The sequence below is a fragment of the Acomys minous genome, assembly GCF_964271855.1.
Source record: "Acomys minous genome assembly, chromosome: 2".
Taxonomy (NCBI): domain Eukaryota; kingdom Metazoa; phylum Chordata; class Mammalia; order Rodentia; family Muridae; genus Acomys; species Acomys minous.
The window spans coordinates 125,519,636-125,534,757 of record NC_140484.1 but is presented as its reverse complement, the minus strand read 5'-3'; the positions used below and the strand labels follow the sequence as shown (position 1 = coordinate 125,534,757).

General features: G+C 44.3%; 1 protein-coding gene across 2 annotated transcripts in view; it reads right to left on the bottom strand.

Moving 5' to 3' along the window:
* The window catches only part of RAB30 (RAB30, member RAS oncogene family), an 88,087-nt gene extending 74,682 nt beyond the window's left edge, over positions 1-13,405 (bottom strand). For both annotated transcript variants that reach the window (XM_084768115.1, XM_084768114.1), the window contains exon 1: positions 13,146-13,405. The gene's annotated coding sequence lies outside the window, so the exon portion shown is untranslated. The remainder of the gene's footprint in view (positions 1-13,145) is intronic.
* Between the last annotated feature and the right edge of the window lie 1,717 nt (positions 13,406-15,122).

The following is a 15,122-nucleotide window of genomic DNA, read 5'->3' as shown; positions in this document are numbered from 1 at the left end:
TAAGATATTATTTTTTATTATTTCTCTCTCTCTCCATACATGCATACATATATGTATGTAAGCGTCTGAGAAAGATGGAAAGAAATATGTCTATCTGAAATAATTCTTTCTTTTTTGTCACACACACACACACACACACACACACACACACACACACACACGGGTTGGGGGGAGATGCATGCAGAGGTCAGTGGCATTGATGCCTCCTAGGGCCAAAGTTACAGCAGTCCAGAAGAAGTACTGTGAATCCTCCAGATGTGAACCCCTCTCTCTTAACTGCTGACCGATCTCTTCACCCCCAAACACAACTTGATGTCTAAGTGTGACCACTAGCCTTGCTCATCAGAGGATGTCCAAAGTAGCCCAGGTCACAGGCACCATCCTGAGCCCTGAGTCAGGCCGAGACTTCCTCCCCTTCCTCCAATGTTGCCTCCCCTTCCTCCAATGTTAATCCCTTTTATCTCAAATTAATCCCAATCTTACCAAAAAATGTCAGGTTGGTTACTAAGAATTTACATAGAGCCTCCGCCCAAATTACTCAAATGTTAATAGCATTTTACCACATTTTCCAAATTACTCAAATGTTAATAACGGCTTACCACGTTGCCCTTGTCATTTTCTTTCCCACAGATACTGCTTCACCTCTAAATACGTAGTATTTCCTTAAAAGCCAGGAATATTCCCTCTTATTTCCACAGCATAATTATCAAAATCAGGAAATTAATATTGACCCTTAAGCCAATCCAGTTTCAACCCTTAATTGATTTTTACCCACTGTGCAAATAGCATTCATTACGGCCATAATGGATTATATCAATGGACAAAAGAAAAGAATTCCTTTGATCAGAGAACTAATTAAGGACCATGAGTTGCATTTAGTTTCAATTTGTCCTCAGTGTCTCTTAATTTAGAAGCATTCCAGTCTTTCACACTCCGCCGTATTTTGTGAGACAAGTCTTTCACAGAACCAGAAGGCCCTGTTTCAGCCCCGGCCAGCAAGGCCCCAAACATCTACCTGTCTCTGCCCTCCATCACTTGTGATGCCGGGCATGCAAGACCACATCCAATTTAAGTGGATGCCAAAGTTCCAAACTCAGGTCCTTGGCTTGCACAGCAAGGCCTCCTACCCCCTGAGCCATCTCCCTAGGCTCCTGTGCTTACATGTGGGGTTGGGATCCCACAAATTGGTAGTATGTTTCTCTCAGAAATCTATGTGCCTCGGACTGGAGAGGTGGCCCAGGGGTTAAGAGCACTGACTGCTATTCCTAGAGGACCCAGGTTTAATTCCCAACACCCACGTGGCAGCTCACAACTGTATGCAACTCCAAGATCTAACGCCCCCACACAGACATACATGCAGGCAAAACATCAATGCACATAAAATAAAAATAAATAATTTATTAAAGAAAAAAATCTACTTGCCTCGTTGTTGACATTAACTTTGATCCTTTAGTAAAAGGGTATCTGCTATGTTTCTCTACCGTAAAGATTTCCCCTTTTATAACCATCTGTGAGGAGATGCCGAGTCAGGCATCCGCTGCCATAAATAGTGAGAAGTTTAGAGAAAATAGGACTTGTCCAATGTCCTACGGCTTAAAGACGCCAAAATATAAACGTGAAGTCTTCTGTAAGCTCCCATGCTGAGGTTTTCTCCTAAGGGCCCCTCTGTTTGCCACACCAGCCACCAGGACTAAAGCAGCCCCGGCGAACCCTTACCCTGTGCAGAGGAAGCTCACTGAAGGACCTCATGGCCATAGACTTAAGATCTACCATGATCACGGTCACACTGTCTCTAGGGCTGTTAAACTGCAAGGCATCCTGAGGGCAGCCCTCGAGACCGGAAGGAAGCCTCTACACTCTGGGCAATGAATGTGGGTGTGTGCTGGAGGAAGGAAAGCCAGGGCACACTAAAGAGCCTCACAGGAAACTGTGTGTGCATTTGCACAACCCAGCCTTGAAATGATCTCTTACACCCTGACTCTTCAACTTGCTGGCTGAAGCTTTTCTTTCTGAGCTCCTATTTCTTCCCTTTTTTTGTTTGTTTGTTCGAGACAGGGTTTTTCTATGTTATCTTAGCTGTCTTGGACTCTCTTTGTAGACCAGGCTGACCTCAAACTCACAGTGATCTACCTGCCTCTGCCTCCCGAGTGCTGGGATTAAATATGTGCACACCCGGTTTAAATCCTGCCCCGCCCCCCCCCCGCTTTTTTTGAGGGGGGCGGTTTCAAGACACCCGGCCTTAAAAATTTTTTTTAATGAGCTTGGCAGTGGTGGCACACACCTTTAATCCCAGCACTGGGCAGGCAGATCTCTGTGAATTTGGGGCCAGCCTGGTCTATAAAGCGAGTCCAGGACAGTCAAGCTACATAGAGAAACCCTGTCTTGAAAAAAAAACCAATAATAATGATAGTAATAATAATAATTATCAAAACATATATCCACTCAAAAATGTAAATACATGTTAACAGCAGTATTACTCAAAGTGGTCAAAAAGTATAAGCAACTCAAATATCCATAATATGATAAATGGATCCATAAAGTATAGGATGGCCACACAATGGAATATTTTTTGATAATAAAAACTTATGCGGCACTGATACAAAGCACACAATGGATGAACTTTGAAAACATTATGTTAATGAAAAAAGTCATTCACATAAGACCACACATGGTATAATTCTATGTATAATAAGTGAATGAATTAGGTAAATTTTTAAAGGTTGAAAGTATAATAGAGGTTGCCTTGAGCTGGGCTGGTAGGGGTTTGGAAAATAGCAAATAATTGCTGAGGCGCATACAGCTTTTTTGGTGATTAAAAATTCCCAAATTTGATTGTCGTAAAGTTTTTGTGGTGATTAAAATATCCTAAAGTTGATTTATACAACTTGACCAAAATGCTTTTAAAAAAAAATCTCAGTACACATGTATACAATATACCCTCCCCAATCCACGAAGTGCCTATTACTTCCTTTGTACCAGTAACCATGGTATTTTTGTCATAGCCTTCCAAGTTTCCTTTGTGAAAACTCAAAATATTCTTATCCCTCACAAAATATATTCCCCATTTTCTTCTGTCGCTTAATCTATATCCTTAGAGACCATCTTAACTCTTGTTTGTAGCTTTAAAACTTTCCCCTTGTGTAAAGATGTCCAGTCCCCTGCTGTGGCACACTTGCAATCATTTTCTATCAGCAAGATGCTGCAATGATTGCACTTTATCCTTTAACTTTGGTTTCAACAGACTGCATACTGTTCCTACACAGCCAGGGCTCCGTGTGGAGTGGCAGGAACCGTTTTGGAGTTAGAACAACGTTTGCAACTGGTCTCTTCCGTTACCTAGATGGCTAGGCTCACACTGTGAGTCACTTGTGGCTGCTAAGACTTAAGTTTCCTTACTTTCATGAGCATCCTGCCTGCTGCGTCACAAGCTTTTAAGGACAAATAAGATAGGCTCTCTCGTAGGTTATATCTGAGACAAAGTGCGTATCAGAAAGCAGAATTCTGGGGAAAGGGGAAGAAGTCTAATAATGGGCTGTAATATATTGGCAGGCAGCCAATAGGCGTATAAAAAGTGGGTTTCTGAAATGGCAGGGAAGGACTGGAAGCTAACTGACCATATGATAAACATAGGATGAGGGAGTTTAGAAAATATTAGATGAAAGTTGTTGAGGGGCTGGAGAGATGGCTCAGTGGGTAAAAGCACTGCCTGCTCTTCCAAAGGACCCGGGTTCAATTCCCAGCATCCACATGGCAGCTCACAACTGTCTGTTAACACCAAGATCTAACACCCCCACACCAATGCACATAAATTAAAATTAAATAAAAATATTTAAAAGAAAAAAAAAGAAAGTTGTTGAGAAGCAGGGTCTTCACATAACCTCAAAATACCCCCCTATAAGTCATTTAAATATGATGCCCCTTCAATGGGAAGGTCTGACCACAGGCTCAACTCTCAAATCACCAATGATCTGACGAACTGACCCTCACATCCCTAAGATGCAAAGGGAGGGGTGGGTGGAGGAGGCGAGGGTGCAGTATCACCAACAGAAGATTCCAGCGACAAATCCTTAACCCAAGCTTAATAATGAGAAAATGATCAGAAAAATCCCAATTCCAGCCTAAAGAAACTTAAGACGGTCAAAGATCTCAGCACCAGACAAGACAGATATTTATGGTACGCTAAAGGCAAACAGCTAAAAGGACACAGTTATTTTGTGTAAATCATACCTGACTAAATTTTGGATCAAACACCTGTTTGATTATTAGGGAGACAGCCCAATTGGTAACATGCTTGCTGTGGAAGCATGAGGAACAAGTTCGAATCCTCGGCATCCACATTTTTTTTTTAAGCTGAGCGTAGCCAGGCGTGGTGGCGCAAGGCAGACACAGGTGGCTCTCTGTGAGTTCGAATCCAGCCTGGTCTACAGAACAATTCCAGGACAGCCAGGGCTCCACAAAGGAAACGCTGTCTCAAAAAAAACTAAACAGGCAAACAAACCCGAATGAATAAGCTGAAGCTGGGTTCAAAGGCACATGCACCAACGAGGGAGACCAAGAGGGTCCTGGAACTCCTCAGCCAGACAGCTTAAAGAAGCTTCAAGTTTATTAAAACACTGAGTCTCAAAGGATAAGCATGGGAGGGATTAAGAAAGGTATCAGACATTAACCTTTGTCATCCAAACACATGTACACACATATGCAAACGCACACTCCACACACACATATACAAAAAGTTAGTAGAATGGTTGAGGAAGTTGGGAAAGCACCACTACAACATAACATCATATAACACTTTTGGTTTTTTTTTCAAGACAGGGTTTCTCTGTGTAGTCCTAGCTGTCCTGGAACTTACTCTGTAGACCAGGCTGGCCTCAAACTCAGAGATCCACCTGCCTCTGCCTCCTTGAGTGCTGGGATTAAAGGCCTGCACAGTTACCAGCACCACCCTGCTGGTTTTGCTTTTTGGGTGGTGATGGTGGTGTTTGGGTTTTCTTAAAACAAAATCTCACCATGTAGCACTAGGCCTACCTCTAACCCCACCCCAGCCCAAATGCTGAGATAAAAAGTATGCCTTAAGGTCTGGGTGGTGCACATCTTTAATCTCTGCACTCCAGACACAATGGCAGGCATATCTGTGAGTTCAAGGCCAGCCTGGTCTACAAAGTGAGACTGTCCCAGGAAAACAAAAAGGCAAAACCAAAACAAACAAGCACACAAACAAACAACAACAAAAAGGTGTGAGCATATGCATAGAGTAAGCAAATGAATTCTGATAAAAGGAATATAAAAGGTTTTAAATTTTTCAAAATAAGTTGGGGAAGGAAGAATCAAGTAAAACCTATCACCTTCCTGGCACCCAGCTAACGTTGGCACAGTGTGACTGACAGTAGCACGGACACAGTCACCAGCCAGCTAGTTCTGCCTCCGGGGAGCCTAGACTTTCAGTCAGAAAGCAAGGCAAACAGGAAACAGCTGGACAAGTTGAGACCTCAGGCTCCAGAATACTTCCAAAGACTCCTCATCGCCATCATCATCCGTATTGTTTTAGCTAACTTAACTCCAAGTAACAGAAAAGTTCCCTTGGACCCCTCCCACAGGCTGTCTTTAATAAGCTTTAATTTGCTCTTGGGGGTAAAAAAAAAAAAATTACTTAACCTCGAAGAGACTTGTTCTCTTAATTACATATTTAAAAAAAAAAATGGAGCGAAAATCTGTAGCACATGGGCCAGTGAGATAGCTCAGCAGGAGAAAGTGCGTGCTAACCTGAGAGAGTTTGAGGCCCAGGTCCCATGTGGTAGAAGATAATCTAACTCCAAGAAGTTGTCCTCTGGCGTATATACACACCATCAATCAATTAACACTATTTAAACATTTTTTTTTACCTGCATAGGATTGAAAGAAAGAGATAGCATGGATAGATCATCTCCTTTTGAAGACCCTACTTAAAAAAAATCTGAGCCTTATAGAATAAAGTTGTTTCTCTATCAAAACACCCAGCACAGGACCTTGGACTTAACTTAGGCACCTGTCTGGTTGACAGAGTAGAAAACACTTCATGAGAGCAAGAAGAACCTGCTAAAAAACACTATTGGAACTACAAGGAAGACGGATATGAACCGGCTTAGTAAGAGGCACCAGCACCTTACAGACAACATGTAGTTATGTGCGTGCAAATTTGTCAGAGCTATTTTACACACGCCGTAGTTAGGTTTTTGTTGCTGTGATAAAACACTGACCAAATCCAGCTTGGGAGAAGAAAGGCAAGGCAGGAGCAGGAGCCATGGGGCCAGAAACTTAGAAAAACAAGGAGTGCAGCTTGCTGAGTTAATTCCGAGCTCAAGTTCAGCTTGCTTTCTTGCTTTCTTGCTTGCTTTCCTTTCTTTCTTTCTTTCTTTTTCTGAGACAGGGTTTCTCTGTGTATTCATACACCAGGCTGGCCTTGACCTCACAGAGATCCACCTGCCTCTGCCTCCCGAGTGCTGGGATTAAAGGCGAGCGCCAGTGTGCCCGGCTCAGCTATCTTTGCTATTCCTCCCAGGAACACTTGCCTAGGGGTGGTGCTACCCACAGTGGCCAGGGCCCTCCCACATTAATCAATCAAGAAAGTGTCCCACGAATGTGCCCTCCAGTTTTCCTCCTGGAAACAACTTTAACAACAACACCTAAAGGATACACTAGTATCTACACATCCAATAAGAATTTCTGTCTGGTTTGGTTTGGTTTTCCAGACAGGGTTTATCTCTTTAGCCCTGAATGTTTGGAACTCTTGTAGAGGAAGCTGGCCTTCAACTCAGAGATCTGCCTGCCTCTGCCTCCTGAGTGCTGGGATTAAAGGCATGGGCCAAAATGGCTAGTTTCTTGTGTAGCCTTGGCTGTCCTGGACTCCCTTTGTAGACCAGGCTGCCCTCGAATTCACAGCGATCCGCCTACCTCTGCCTCCCGAGTGCTGGGATTAAAGGCGTGCGCCACGCCACCACCGCCCGGCTTCAGTAAGGCTCTTAATGGCCACCTAATGTGCACCTCCCATTCAAATTTCCTCAAGTATTTTCCTTTGTTTTTAGGGCTTCGCTCAAAGATTACAAGCTGCTTTGTTGTCTTATCGCTTTACCCTCTTTTAATGTTTACCTTTCATTCTATTCCATGATTCATCCACAATGCTCTGAAGATCACAAGTGCATTCCACAATTTAAATTTGTTTAACTATTCCCTCATGATAAGATGCACATCAGACATTTCTGGCAGAGGCTGATTGCAGCACCTCAGTGCTGAGGATGTGAACTACAGCTGGTCTCATTACACCATTTCTCACTTGTCACTAGGAGTACTAATAGGCATCACCCAGTAAATGAAACATTGAAAATTATCAATAAATGTTTAAAGTAGCTTCCATTGGGCTGCACAGATGGCTCAGTAACTAAGAGCACTTGCCACTGCAGAGGATCTGGGTTCAGTTCCCAAAACCCACATGGTAACTCATAACCATCGACAACTCCAGTTTTAGGGGATCGGATATGCACCAGGCATACATGTGGTACGCCCATGTGTGTACATATATGTGATACATGCATGTTGTCAAAACAGTCACACATATAAAATAAAATGAATCTTAAAGAAAAAACTTTCAAGCCACCATGAACACCAGTTATATCAGGCTTCCAACCAGATGCTTAAAATATATCCTCAGGCTTAAAGCGGTGGCTCAGTACTTAAGAGTATTGTTACTTTCATAGAAGACCCAGGTTCAGTTCAGTTCAGTTCCCTGCACCCATATGTGGTTCATAACCATCTGTAACATCTTTCAGGGGATCTAACGTCCTCTGCCTCTGAGGTCACTATACAAACACACACACACACACACACACACACACACACACACACACTTGTACAAATACAATAAATAAATAAATAAATCTGAAATTAGAATCTCCTTTAATCCTCACAACCATCCTCCTAGGAAACAGGTTCAAAGAGTTAAAGTATTTGTCCAAGAACACACATAATGAATAGTAAGAGAAAATATAGGAACTCTAGCACATGAACACACACAAATTAACATGTGACCTCATGGGTCCTGTCTTCCTGATGACCTTCAAAGGACCTTTATATTATAGGTTTAGTCCCCAATAGTGAAAGAAAGAAAAAGAATCCCAAGTTTTCAGAGGTTAGATTCCAGTGGGAAGGAACCTGAAAATAAGTTATCTGTGGATCACATAAAATTCCTCTTCACCTGGAAATGTTTACTGGATCCTGGCCACATTTCCACAACAGCCAAGAAAATACAGCAATGACTTCCTAAGTAATTATAACACTGAGATGCTTTGTCTTTTGCCCTTCCTGTGCAATAAAATATGAGGGAAAAGATACATTAGAGAATTTTACATGCAGTTATAGATCTTTCCTACAGAAAAATAGTGTCAGGAGTTTACCCAATTGTGTTTATTTTGTGTATGTGAGACTTTGCTTACCTGTAAAATTCAAAAAGTCCAGAACTGGAGAGATGGCTCAAAGGCTGCTCTTCCAAAGGCCCTGAGTTCAATACCCAGCAACCACATGGTGGCTCAGAGCCATCTATAATGAGATCTGGTGCCTTCTTCTGGCACACAGATCTACATGCAGGCAGAGCACTATAAACATACTACATAAAATTTTTCAAAAAGTCCATCGATTTAGGGACTACTATGGGCATCAGAACGATTTTTGATAAACTAACTTGAATTTAGGAAGTTGAGCCCTAAAAGAAACCAGAACAGAAACACTTCTGAATTTCCCTAAAACTTTTACATAAACCACCTCAAGGACTATACATTCGACGTTACATTATTACTAATTGTTTTTTCTTTTTCTTTTTTTCTTTTCTTTCTGTTTTTTTTTTCCAGACAAGGTTTCTCTGTGTAGCCCCCTCTGTCCTGGACTCACTTTGTAGACCAGTCTGGCCTCGAACTCACAGCCATCTGCCTTCCTCTGCCTCCCAAGAGCTGGGACTAAAGGCATGTGCCACCACACCCAGCTTAATTGCATCTTCCCATATGTTGAAAATTTCCTTTATTTAGAAAGTATCCTTAGAGACCTAGGTTAGCCTGTCCAGTTAACAAACATGCAGAGTCCCCAGTTTGTGCAATGCCTGGGAACCTCCTCGCTAGAGCTGTTTCTTGTCTTCATTTGTATAGCTAAAGGCTGTGGGCCGCATCATTACCTCCAAGACTGGGTGCCTCCTGTGCGGCTGCGCTGTCCTACGACTGCTATCTACCCCCCCTCCCCCCCCACACACACTTGCTCATGTGTCTTTCTCTCTTTAGAGAAGTTTCTTGAAAGCAAACACTATCTCACTGGATGTTGCATTCCTAGCATGGTGCACATACATCTAGACGTTAGTATACTGTGGTGGAATAAACCCATTTTATAGATGAGAAAACTAAACCTTGAAAATGAATATGCTGGTCCCAATATTATACATTAAAAATAAGTAGTGTCCCATCCTAGCCTCACTAGAGCCCTCTTCCTTAGACTACAATGGCTCACCCTAAGAGCCATAGGAATAACCCTAGGAACCTCAAGTTCAACATAACCTCTAGTCCTCTTCCCCTTTTCTTGAACAAACAAAGTCAAGTGTCTAATCAGCTTTCTCTTTCTCTGTAAAAGTCATCAGGTTTGCTTCAAAAGGAAAAACACAAACCATGTTCTCCTTTTTCTTCCTATTCTCTCATCTAATCAATCAACACATTTAGACAATGATAATTTTCAAGCTTAGTGTCTCTCCAGTCTCCACCAAGAGCCAAGCATCATCAGCTATCTCCTAGTCTCCCGAAATGACCTACTGCCCCACCTCCACGGACTCAACTTGGCCCAGCTGTCCTCTAATTTCCACTCTATCCTTTAAACGTGTCTGACATTTATTATAGGAGTGTGTGTGTATGTGTGTGCGTGTGTGTGTGTGTGTGTGTGTGTGTGTGTGTGTGTCCTACAGATCAGACATCAGCACACATGGAAATCAGAAGTCAGTCTTCTCTTCCCACTATTGATTCTAGGGCCTGAACTCCGGTCCTCAGGCTTATGCCCAAAGGGCCATCTCACTAATGCTCGGGTGTTTTAAGATATAATTCCATATATGACATTCGTCTAGCTAATTAAAGCACTTTTCTTCCAAATTCACCTTGTCATTCAAAACTGCCCAGACTCCAACCTCTCCCATGTCTTCCAGTTCCTTTGTTCTACTCTGTCTACGCACCACTCTTTGTACGCTGAATATGTACTTCCTTCCGCCTAAAGCCCTATTGGCTCGACTCTAAGCAACTCCCATTGCTACCCCAAATTACTCCCTGTTCACTCATACTTGAGTGCCACTTCCTATAGGAAACCTTCCTTGATTGCCCCAGAAAAGGGAAGAGAGTCATATTTTACTTTCATCCCACCTTACAAACTTCTGGGAAGAAGTGTATATCACACTTGGAATAATTCAATCAGGGGAGGGGGAACGGGCGAAACAACATTTCTCTTCATAGAGGAACCAAGGTGCTTATCACACAATACCTGCTCAATTGCCATTTGCTGTTAGAATAAGTTTCAGGCTTTATCATGGAGGATTATAGGGAAAAGCCAGGCCAACCAAGAAGCAAGGGCTGGCGCCCCTTCGCAGATGTGCAAGCAGAGGCAGAATGAAATTTACAGCTCTTGAAAGTCATAAGGACAGCAGTGGTGGATCCAAATCCAATCCTCCGTTCATCTTATTTCTCCTAACTAACCGCCACCCCACCCCACCCCCGCACCCGCCCAGTGTGTGAGGGAGCCTTGCAGGAGAAGGAAATTAATGCAAGCTGGTACAAAAGAAGCCTCATCCCCTTATCACAGAGGCTGACTTCAAATGGACAGTGGACCTTAAATACCCGGTTAAGTAGAGAGGAGACACAGCTGCCACCACACCCAGCTCCAGCAGAGCAGCTAACTTGTGTCCTCCACAAAAAGACAAAATGGCAGGGACCCCAATTACCTTCAGAATCACAAGCCAGCAGTTTGCCTGCCTAAAGTGGTTACCAGCATTCGCTAATTGTTTTACTAAATAAAGGGAAAGCTACTTAAGACTACATCTTTGGAATTATGAGGGCATTTTGTGTAAAGCATTAAAAAAAAATTGCTAAACCATGGGGACTTTTTGGCAGGTGCCACGGAAAAGAAAACTAAAAGAGCTCCAAGGCTGTACTCACTGTCCATGTGCTCCGGGGCCCAGGTTATGTCTGCCATGAAAACCACAGTGCCAGCCCTGGATCAGGCTCACTGGTGTCATCCTGCCAAGCACAGACTCCAAAGAAAAGAAATGCCAGAACCTCTTCAAAGAGGACTCTGAATAAAGATGCTCACAGAGCCTACACCCTCCAACTGCAGGGTTCCTTCAAGGAGAGGGGGGTGAGGATGTGGAGGGTGGTGACAGAGCTTAGAAAGTGACTTAGAAAAGAGATGGGATACTCTCCTGACACTGAGGGAAAAAACAGTCCTTACTACAAACAGACAAGGGAAAAATGGGATCTGAAGAGATGGGAAACAGAGAGAAAGAAAGGCATAGAAGAGAAGGGCAAAGTGTCACCATAAAGGTACAGAAAGAAGCAAATACAGACTTTTGATGTTTCCCCAAATCTAAATGCTACACATTGCACCCCCAATAAACTCCTCCACTTACAAAGCCCATACAACGGACTGTCCTTTGCATTCAGTAGCAGGAAGCATTGAACAAACTGTCACCGAGCTGCAACTTTGGAGACCTGAGCATCTAAATTAAAAATGCATAAAATCGATTCATGACTTCCCCCACGCCCCCAAAGCCTGGCTCAGCTATGACAAGCTTTAGCATTTTGGAGTTGAGCAAATACTCTGGCATTTCTCCTTCTTCTGACATTCCTAGAGGGGGTGTGGTTGACCCTAAGTCCATTCATTTCCCAAGGTTGTATATCTCTCAGCTAAGACTGGCCCATCTGTTCCAGAGCCAGCCAGCTGTTTATCTTAAAGGAACATATTTGTTGCAGTGTTCATCCCGGTGACTCTGTAAAAAGGACAGCCAGCGTCCTGTCGCCTGCCTTGTTAAATGTGTCAGTTCGTTGGAAAGCAAAATTCAAGCGAAAAGCACACGACCATGCTCCGTGGTTTCCCTAGCCAGGCTCGCTGTTCTTGGATACCTTTCAGTGATGGCCAGTAAAAGGTGGCAGCACTTCTAACTTTTCCTTTCCCTAAAGTGTTTTAAAAAAAAAAAAAGTGCCCAGGTTCCCTAATTGATTCCGTCTACAAACCGTTATTTGTGAGTGGAGACTAAGCCTCGGAAACGGCAGCTTGTTACAGCACCATTGTCAGTGGCAAGAGCCTATTGCGATGTAATTTAAAACACGCACACAAGCACAAATCTATCAGTTCCACTCCCAAACAATCCTGAATCCCGCAGTCGGGAGAACACAAAAATAAAAAACGCTTAACAAAAATGCTCCTTCTAGCAGTCTAAGAGAACCTTCCCTAAACACGTGAGATATTTCTGACCGGCACGGAGTGCACCATTAAAGGACACTGTCGCCTCAAATCATCGGGGGGGGGCGGGGGGGGGGGGGAAGCGAGACAAATGACACAGACATAAAACATGAAATAAAGCCCTACGAAACTTAAGCGACTCAAGAGTAACATGCTCGTCTTAAAAATAGTGTGTGCTAGTCCAAGCGACACAAATGTTCTAAAGTACGGCCACATTAAATCACCGTCTCCATTTCTCCCAACACATCATCCTTTCTCACTCAAATCTCAGCACTGGGGCCGCGGCATGACAGGACTGCAGTCTGCCACCTTTGCCCTCATGTTTTCCAACTGTACTTCCCAACATCCTTCCCAGCCCAGCCCCCTCTCCCAACCTCAGAAAGGGTAAAGGGGGGTGGGGGGGTTGAGGCGAGAAAATTGGCAGATACCAGTCCCTTGGCGGGGGCAGGTTGCAGGAGTTGTTCTTTGCAGTGACCCAAATTGCACAGAGCGATTTAGCCCTTAGCAGCGCCAGTGAGAACCTCCCAAATCCATACTCCCCCACCCACCCCGTTCCCGGCCCCATCTTCTTAAAAGAAAGCCTTGAGAACTAAGCGGGAGGAATAACTTGGGAGAACGATTTGAATAAATCCACTTCAACTCACCTGGTTTGGGATTTTTCTCCCCACCCCAGGCATAAACAGAAATGATAACGAATGAGTCACGCACGCAAGGGAAGGTGCTGCGTTGTCCTAAGTCCAAGGACTGGAGTCAGTCCCTGCCCTGGTCCTGCTGCTACTCAAGGATCAGCTGGAGCGAGCGGCAATAGCGAGCCCAGCAGCAGCAGCAGCAGCAACAGCAGCAGCGGGAGGGGGGGTGGATAGACCGTAGCACAATGAATGCAGTGGGGTTTTTGCAATGACATCATCCCTCTGTCCGAGCGGCCCCAATAGCCATGCTCCAGAGCTGTGCATTCTGGGATCTGTAGTCCTCTGAAGTCCTGGAGGGACGCAGAGGCCACAGCCGGAACTACAATGCCCAGGATGCTCGGGTCGGAGCGCCCAGAGAGGGACTGGACCGGCCGCCATGTTGTTAGCTCAAGGAGCTGCGGCGGGCCGAGGATTCGGGTGGGCTCGTGGTGCTGAGAGGTGGCATGATGAGAATGGTCAGGCGTAGGGCTTGATAGCCTCGTGCACCGGCTAGGGATGATGGACGGAGGCTACCCTGAGCACAGGTCGGACCCGAGATGACACCGAGAGTCGGAGTGAGCTTCAACCCGCAGAGGTTGCACAGGGCCTCGCTAGCCGGGGACACAGGGTGTAAGTAGCCTTACTGCTGAGCGTGGAGGACCCCTTAGGCTTCCCAGCCGTGCTAGCTGGGCAGGTGTCTCTGTTATAATGTCGGGACTCGGGACGGCATGCCTCGCGCCTGTAGAACGAAAAGCCCGCTTGCACCCTATGAGTTACCCTAGGTTATTTTTTTTTTTTTTTGGTCTTGCTGTTTCCCTCCATCCCTCACGCTCCCTTCCTCAGGTGTTGGACAGTTGCCCCCTCACCACTGAATTTTCATACGGTCGTGATTTGCAAAGGGCATCAAACCATTGGTGGGTATTGTGAACGCGAAGCGTTGTAGCTTTGGCCCTGAAAATAAGAAAGAAGGAGCTGCTGAAAGAAGTTAGTACCGAGTCTTCCTTACCCTCCAGCGAAAGCGAAAGACGTTGAAAAGGGACTGCAAGTGAGGAGGGATCTTACTCGGACCAACGCTGAATGAGCTATGCTGAAATACTGCGGATAGTCGAAGTTGACAACCACCAATCACCAACTTACCTTTTCTTCTTTTGTTACTGTATATTAATCGTGCAAAATAATGTGGTTCCCTGTGACATCTTCACGCAGATAACGTCAGTTAACGCATGAACTATTCCCTTCCCTTTCCTACTGGGTACCCTCACCAATTAAAATGCATTCAGTGTCTTCTTTGGAGTATTCCAAATGTACGATACTTAAAAACTTTCGAGGCCTTTTGCTCAGCTTCTCAAATTATCCGTTTTCCCCGGTTACTAAAACAGTACTGTGTGTCTTTGTTTTTCAGATTCTGAAGTTCACTATGGAAAGATGGGGAGATTTACTTCTACTGAGGGTCTCTGTGTATTTTATTCTTCCCCTCCCGAGTTTTGTGCAGGAGATGTAGCTCAGTGGTGCTCGCCTAGCACACTCAAGACCCTGGATTGGATCCCCAGCGCTGGTTTGTTTGCATCAATGAAAATACATACTGTGCCTCCGTTAGAAGTTAATAAAATAAAGCTGATAAGTAGATGTTCCTTTCAAAAAGCTAGGCAGACTGGGTTTTAAATTGCCAAAACCCAGTAGTAATAGTCAAAGATGTGTGCAGATGGTGGCAGTTAAAAAGTAAGAAGCAGCCACAGCAGTGGCAAAAGCCATTCTTCCATGAATTCAGCAACATAAAAGCCTCATATATCACTGTTCTTCTGCCTGTAATGGTGGTAAATACCAGAAAGGAAGCTAAGTGTTTACCATTCTCTTTCTTTGCGTTGATTTAATAGTGGAGATGCTTCAGGTTAATGAATCTTTGTTTTATAAGACATTTTTATGAGCGATAACCTTAGTTTGAGTTACTGTGGA